Below are 5,570 nucleotides of genomic sequence, written 5' to 3'. Positions count from 1 at the left end.
CGCCGCCGCCGCCCCCGCGCCCGGAAGTTTGCGAACTTCGCTCCCCCACCGCTCAGAGCCAGGCGCGGGCCGCAGAAATCGCTGTCCAGCCCCGCCGCCGGCGGCGGCGGCGCCGCCCGTGCCCCGGGCTGAGTCAAGCGGGGCGGTCGCCTTCCGGCCTGGCCCCGGCTGCGGGGGAGGGGGCGACGGGCCTGGGACGCCGGAGGGGCCCGGAGCGGTGGGCCCTGGGCGAAAGGGAGGGCGAAGGGGAAGTTTCAGGACCGCGGTCACCAGCAGCAGCGCCGCTCCGGCCTCCGCCGTCCCCCGGACTCCCGGCGCCGTGCGGAAGGGGCCGCCCCGAGCTCGGCTGGGGACCGGTGCCCCCGCCGCTCCCCCACCAGCCCCCGGCCCAGCCCGTGACTCGCTCCGTAACCCGATCCCGCCCCCGCCCGCCCGTCCGTCGGTCCGCCCTCCCTCCCGCCGCACCGCGCCGCCCGAGCCACAGTATCTGCAGATCAGCCCTGGACAGCGCCTCGCGCCGCTCCGTGCCCGCCCGCCCGCCCTCCCAAGTCCGCGTCGTCCTACCCGCTCGCCTGCGCGCCCACCGACGACCGCCGCCCCCGCTGCCGCTGCTGCCGCCGCCGCCGCCGCCGCTCCAACTCCTTTTCTTTGTTGCTGGACTTTCTCGGGGGAGGGGAGGGAGAGCGGGGAAAAAGTTGGGCGCCGCGGCCCGCGAGACCCGCAGGGCGATCGCGGAGCCGGATCAGACCGCCGGCCCTCGCCCTGCTGTCGCAGCGGTCCCCGCCGGCCCGGACTGGGGCCCGCGGCCTCGGCGGCTCTCGGTCTGCTGCTGCGCCGCGAGCTCGCGGGAGCCGCACATTCCAGCACAGGACGCTGCTGCGCCGCGCACCCTGGCCCGCGCCGCCGCCGCCCGCCCGCCGGACACGCCCCCTCGCCGGACACGCCCCCTCGCCGTCGGCGCGCGCCCGCGGACACGCCCCCTCCCCGCCCGCGCGCGTGGCCGCGGGGCGCGCCCCGCCCCAAAGCCCAGGGGCTTGCTGCAGACTCCTGGCCTGGCTGGGGGGGGCGCGCCTCGAGGGAACCTTACCCTAATCCGCCCCAGCCCCCCCCCCGACTCCCGCCCTAGGCTCATTAAAGGGGCGGGACCTGCTCCCTTGGCTTCTTTCTTTTATAAACAAATAGCAAAAGTTACCCCCAGCCTTAGCCGAGCTTGCACGAGAATAGGGGTTGTTCAAGAAAGTCGTGCAGGCGTTGACCGCCCTCTTGAGAAGTATTGTCACTGGCCTCTCAAGTCTAAAGCCCTGGAAAATACCGGTCAGGCCTGGCGTGTGGGCTGTTTGCCGGTAATCCTAGCATTCAGGATGCTGTTGAGACTGGAGGATCAAGAGTTCAAGGCCAGGGTTCAAGATCAGCCTGGGATACTTTGGGACACCAGTCCAAAAAAAAAAAAAAAAAAATTTTTTTTTTAATTTCGGAAGATTGGGTCTGGCTGCACATGCCAGTAATCTTACTTGAAAGACTTAAGCACCAGGAAATCAAGGTCATCCTATGCCACTCGGTGAATTGGGGGGATTGCACATGTCTGTAATCAGTCTCAGAACTCTGTAGACGGAAGCAGGAGGATTGCTGAGAGTTTGTAGCCATAGTGTGCTACATAACAAATAGCAGGCCACCCATAGCTACAAAACAAGACCTGTCTCAACCAAAGAAACAGACCTGTTAAGTCTCCACCCATAGATCTTTATCCTTAGCTAATGGTCGTTTTAAGCTTCATGAGGTAGAATGCTTTCAAAACTCAAACTCTAACCCGGGGAAATTCAGTCCTGTGGGAGTTGAGACACAGCCAAGTTGGGCTTAATGCCTGACATCTTCTAATGAGCACAGGCAGTCCCATGTCCTGTCTCCTCTCACCTGAAGTACCTTCTTGGCCTGCCTTTAATGTCTTCTTAAAATGTGGGCCTTAAGCCGGGCAGTGGTGGCGCATGCCTTTAATCCCAGCACTCGGGAGGCAGAGCCAGGCGGATCTCTGTGAGTTCGAGGCCAGCCTGGGCTACCAAGTGAGTTCCAGGAAAGGCGCAAAGCTACACAGAGAAACCCTGTCTCAAAAAACCAAAAAAAAAAAAAAAAAAAAAGTGGGCCTTGTAGCCTGTCCTTTAATTTGTAGGCAGTGAACTACCAGCTGAAGTTTAAAGTTGAGTGGCATTCGAGGCTGGCATTACCTGATCTAAACACATGAACCTGTTGTTAGTATTACTACAGTGGGAGCCGCAAGTGGGTGCTACAGGGCTGGAGATGGACCCTAAGAGGATCTAGAAACTTCTTAACAGGAACAAGCAAGCAAAAGAACTTCAGATTTCTCTTGTTTTGTTTTGTTTTGTTTTGTTTTTTGGGGGAGGAGTTCTCTGTAGTTTTGGAGACTGTCCTGAAACTTACTCTGTAGATCTGTAGACCAGGCTGCCTCCAACTCACAGAGATCCGCCTGCCTCTGCCTCCCGAGCGCTGGGATTAAAGGCATGTGCCACCACCGCCGCCGCCGCCGCCAGGTTTCTCTTTGACAGTTTCCTTGACTTCACTTTCCTGGCACACGTCTGTAGCAGCCATTTTCCAAAGAACCAGACAGTATGTTACTAATTAGCACAAAATTGGATGCAAAGTAGAGTGAAGGTACTTGACCACCAAAGATTTCAGTGACTTTTGTTTTTGTTTTTTTTCTGAAACAGTCTCCCTGTGTAGCCTAGGCTAGCAACCAAATTGTGGTCTTGCTGCTGCTGGAGTGTTGGTCTTACAGGTATAGACCACTGTCCAACAAACTTTGCAATTGCAAGCTCTATACACTGAATCAGATTTGAAAAGAACTCTTAGTTGAACAAAATTGAGTAAGAATAAATAAATGAAAAATAAACAACAAAAACATTAAACCCCTCTTCACTGAACTGGGCCAGTCATCCAAATACTTGGGAATTCAAGGTCATTTTTAGCCACATAGTTAGTTCGAGGCCAGTTTAGGAGACATGAGACCGAGACCCTGTCTCAAATAATGAAGAGACAGGCATGGTGGCCCAAACATACTGTGTAACCTAAAATGACTTGACCATTTGATCTTCCTGCCTACATTTCCCAAATACTGGGATTAAAGGCATGGATCAACACCCCCAGGTTTATGCAGTACTGAGAATCGAACTCAGGGAGTCTGGCATGCTAAAGCACTCTCCCAACTGACCATGTCTCCAATCCAGCTATCCTTATTCTTTAAACTATAGTGTAACGAGGCTAAATGATTTTCTTTGTTTTCTAGATGATTTTTCTGCAGTGTTCTGACTGCATGAACATCTGTGTGAGGGTGCCTGATCCCCTAGAACTGGAGTTACAAACAGTTGGGAGCCGCCATGTGGGTGCTGGGAATGAAACCTGAGTCCTCAGAAGAACAGCCTAGCCTATGCTCTGAACTTCTGAGCCATCTCTCCAGCCCCAGAAGTGATTTTCTTTCTTAATTTTTTTTTTTTCCTTTTTTTGTTTGTTTCTTTGTTTTTCGAGACAGGGTTTCTCTGTGTAGTCCTGGCTGTTCTGGAACTCTGTAGACCAGTCTGGATCTCGAACTCAGACATCATTCTGCCTCTGCCTCCCGAGTGCTGGGATTAAAGGCAGATACCACCACTCCCAGCTCTTAAGTGATTTTCTTATTTATGCATTTATTGGATTTTATTTGTTGTTGTATTGTGTGTGTGTGTGTGTGTGTGTGTGTGTGTGTGTGTGTGTATGTGTGTATGCCTGTTTTTTGGTTTTTGGTTTTTTTTTAACAGCCCCAAGTAGCACAGGCTGGCCTTGCAATTCCTGAGTATCTGATGATAAGCTTTCTCTGATCTACCTGCCTGGGAGGCATACACCAAGCCAGGCAAACAAGACTATTTTTTGGATACTTATCTTCTACTAAATTCGTCAGATATGAGGTCAGGTGTGGCGGCATGGCACTTTCCTGTAATCCTAGCCCTCAGGGAGCAGAGACAAAAAGGACCACAGGTCTTCAGCCTACCTAGTCTACACAAGCAAGTTCTAGGCCTGCCAGATCTACATAGTGAGACCCAGTCGTCTTCGAAATAGCAAAAGAACAAGACATGAACTATTTCTTTTATGTCCAAAAGGGCACAAATGAAACACTGCTTTTTACAGCTCCTGCATGAATGTCCTTCATTTCCCCGTGGTGACTGCTAACTGGAAATGGTTTATTAGTTGTGGATTTAGTCCCTCGTATTGTAATGCAAATAGAGCGATGGTACATGGCAGCTGCATTCCTTTAACATTTGCAGAGGCTCTTGTTAGAGGGATGGAATATTCAAAGTGACCCAAATTATCGTGACATGCAGGCCACAGGTCAAATTCAAAGCCAAATTACAAATCAATGGACTTCCCGGGGGTGGAGGGAACCTAGTCCTATAAACTTGAGTTCTTAATTGTTTTTGACAGACTGAAATCTATTTTGCTGTCTCCAAACTTGAAGATCTACAAAATAAAGACTTTGCCCTGTGAGTGACTTATTTTCTAAGTGGTCTTTTCCTATGTGTTTAATCCATCGGGGTTTTTTTGTTTTGTTTTGTTTCCCATTAAGATTATCTTAGGCTCTGAATCATATTCGGCTCCAGAGATATGTTTCAAAGTTTGGTAAAAATAACTGTTTTTGAGCGTCTATATGCTTTTCATTTCCAGCCTTTCATCTTTTCTTTAGAAAAGAGATTATTTTAACTGACCCCACATCCGTGTTATATTGAAGTTTAATAACCTGCTTTAAAAGTTCTGTCTGCTTCAAGGCCTATGTCGATCAGAAGTTAGAGTACGATACTTCCATCCCGAGATTCCAGGTCTGTCTGACCTCTGCAGTCAGCAATGAAAGGAGAGACGTGGGCTGTGAAGGACTGAGGTGAGCTACCACTCCTTGCCAAGGAATTCTCAATGTAAAGATCCAGGGGAGACAAGAATTAAGAACTATGAATATTCTTTTTAAATTTTGACTTGTTCTCATTTCCAGTGTCTTCTTCGTTTTTTCAGACAGTGTCCCACTTTGTTGTCTTTGGCTGACCTGGAACTTCTAAGTCGGTGGTTCTCAACCTTCCTAATGCTGCAACCTTTCACTCTGCAGTTCCTCATGTTGTGGTGACCCCCAATCATAAAATTATTTCATTGCTACTTCAGAACTGTAATTTTGCTAGTTATGAATTGTTGGTTGGTTGGTTGGTTGACTGGGTGGTTAGGTGGGTGAGTGGGTGCATAGTTTCTCAAGGTAGAGTTTCTCTGTGTATCCCTGACTGTCCTGGAACTTGCTCTGTAGACCAGGCTAGCCTCGAACCCAGAGATCTGCCTGCCTCTGCCTCCCAAGGGCTGGGATTAAAGGCTCCTGCTTTAATCATAATGTAAATATCTGATGTGCAACCCCAAAGGGGTTGAGACCCACAGGTTGACAACTACTGCACTAAGTAGCTATGCTGGCATGGAACTCAGAAATTAGCCTACCTCTGCCTCAGGGAGTACTGGGATTAAGAGTATGTGCCAGGACACCCAGCATATCTATTTATTATGTT

This window comes from Peromyscus eremicus, chromosome 10, assembly GCF_949786415.1.
Source record: "Peromyscus eremicus chromosome 10, PerEre_H2_v1, whole genome shotgun sequence".
Taxonomy (NCBI): domain Eukaryota; kingdom Metazoa; phylum Chordata; class Mammalia; order Rodentia; family Cricetidae; genus Peromyscus; species Peromyscus eremicus.
This window is presented reverse-complemented; position numbering follows the sequence as displayed.